We start from the raw sequence: 2,443 nt of genomic DNA, 5'->3' as shown, positions 1-2,443 counted from the left end.
GGCTGAGCGCTCATGGGCTCCACTTCCCGCCCCGTGCACGTCACAGTGGGAAGGCCGGCGAGCGGACCTGTCCTCGGAGCAGGGTGGATGGCCAGGGAGCAAGGTGGACACCGGCTGGGGGCGCCCTGGTGCCTTCCCTCTGCCCAGGGACCTCACACTTCACAGCCCACCTGCTGCGCACAGCGCATGCCCAGAATGGCCTCAGCGCTTTGCCTCTGAGAACTTCACAGCCCACCTGCTGCGCACAGCGCATGCCCATAATGGCCTCAGCGCTTTGCCTCTGAGATGGCATTGCCTCCCCAGCGCCTGGAATCTGCGGTGTACCCTGCCCCCTAGAGGTGGCCTGGGGGGGGGGGTCGAACCTCCAGAGGCCTTTTAAAGTCCTCATCATCCAGTTGTTGTTTTTTAAAAATATATATTTCTTATTGATTTCAGAGAGGAAGGGAGAGGGAGAGAGAGATAGAAACATCAGTGATGAGAGAGATCATTGATCGGCTGCTTCCTGCACGTCTCCTACTGGGGATCGAGCCCGCAACCCGGGCATGTGCCCTGCCTGACCAGGCATCGAACCGTGACCTCCTGGTTCATAGGTCAATGCTCAACCTCAGAACACCAGCAGCCTTGAACTTTCTAATAGAATTAAAGTTGCCGACTTTAAAAATGGCTTTAAATGGGCCTGGTCAGACATCACACAGGCGGAGGTGGGCGCCCTAGGTCAGAGCAGCAGGGTCTCCACGTCATCCATAATTTCTTGATAGTTTTTCTCCAAAATAAAATTAATCTTTTTCGTTTCTTGAGCACATCACTCATTGCCTCCCAGCTGTTCTCTGTTATGGCCGGACGTGCCAGGCCTGCCCTGCCCGCCTCCCAGGGTCCAGGGTCCATGGTGGAGCTCAGTGGTCAAGCTCAGACAGACCAGTGTTCACATCCCAGCGGCATGGGCTGTGGGGCCCTGAGCAGGTTGCCTAGTGCCCCCTGGGCGTCAGTGTCACCGTTTGTAAAGGGTTTGCCCTCACCGCCGGGCACAGCATGAGCGCTCGGCAAATGGTGGCTGCGGTTAGTAAGTTGCTGTTAGTTTATTTGCTGCCCGAATGGACCAGTGTGTGACTTGCTGTGTGCTCGGGCCTGATAAGTGCTTTGAAACAGGACTCATGCCCGATGCCTCTGTTCCCCCTTCCCCACCCCCTACCCCCAAACCCCAGGATGGTGGTGGTTTTGAAATATGTTCTTAATAAATACTAGAGGCCCGGTGCACGACATTCATGCACTTGGGGGGGGGGCAGGTGTGTGTCTCACAGTCCGGGAGCCCTCAGGGGATGTCCAACTGATGGCTTAGGCCCGCTCCCTGCGGGCCACTGTGCTCTCCAGCTGTCAGCCCAGCTTGTGGCTGAGCAGCGTTCCCCCTGTGGGAGCGCACTGACCACCAGGGGGCAGCTCCTGTGTTGAGTGCCTGCTCCCTGGTGGTCAGTGCACACCATAGCGACTGGTCGTTCTGCCTTTCGGTCGATTTGCATATTAGCCTTTTATTATATAGGATTTGTTCAGAGTTTATTCGACATGCCCAAAGATGATCCACATTGGATTACATTCATGCTGTGACTATACCTTATCATTTTTTATAACAAAAACAGCAGCAGCTGATAGGGTGGCCAGCTTTGTGGAGGACCCCAAATGTAATGTAGTTAAAGGTCTTATCGTGGGAGGGGGTGCAAGGGTGGGTCAGTTTCTCCAGAGAAAGGTCCTCCAGTGATGTGGGCTGAGGCTGGCGGTTCGGGGAGCAGGCCTCCCCGTAACTCCCATGTTGGCTTTGCACCCACTTCCTCTGGGCCTGTCTTTCCCCTGCCGAGTTCCCACAGGCCCCCCCTTGGAGATGGGGGCGTAGTCACCCGACTGCCCGTTGAGGGGCTGCTTAACTGCTGGCACAGACGGCCCAAATCTCCCTGCTGAGCACAGTCCAGGGCATTTCCAGGCTCCAGGGCCACGTGCTCCACACAGTCATCCAGGGCTCAGGCGGCTCCCTCCCGTCAGCTCAGGGGGGATCAGGGAAGAACGGGTGCTTGCTGTGAGCAGAGCATGGCTCCCCCCGAGCACCCCAAACGGGGTAATTAGGAGCCTTCTCAGGAGATGGAGAAAGGGGCGTGGTCAGGTGAGGAAGCCTGGTTGAGCCGCGTGAGGAAGACTCGGGCCTGTGCCTCCCGGGCCCCAGTCCTCCCTGGGAGAGTGGCCGAGAGCCAGGCCCGGAAGTGGAGGGACCACTCCATGCCCCCTCCATCGCCAGAACACAGTCCCTGCCCACCGGGCCGCCCAGTCCCGGGCAGTGTGGTCTGGCGTGTGCCAGGAAGAGAAGGAACAGAAGGGGGCCTGGAGGGGCCAGGGCGGCCGGGCACAGTGGTGGCCCTTGGGGGGCCCTCCAGCCCTGCGTGCAGGGCCCTGAGGGGACAGT

At 58.7% G+C, this 2,443-nt stretch overlaps 1 protein-coding gene across 2 annotated transcripts in view; it reads left to right on the top strand.

The window, feature by feature from the left end:
• Positions 1 to 2,443, top strand: part of HPCAL1 (hippocalcin-like 1) — a 75,980-nt gene that overhangs the window by 60,128 nt on the left and 13,409 nt on the right. The gene's annotated exons all lie outside the window — the stretch shown is intronic.

Source organism: Myotis brandtii, unplaced genomic scaffold (assembly GCF_000412655.1).
Source record: "Myotis brandtii unplaced genomic scaffold, ASM41265v1 scaffold247, whole genome shotgun sequence".
Taxonomy (NCBI): Eukaryota; Metazoa; Chordata; class Mammalia; order Chiroptera; family Vespertilionidae; genus Myotis; species Myotis brandtii.
Note: the sequence above shows the minus strand (reverse complement) of the source record. Positions and strands in the feature narration are given on the sequence as shown.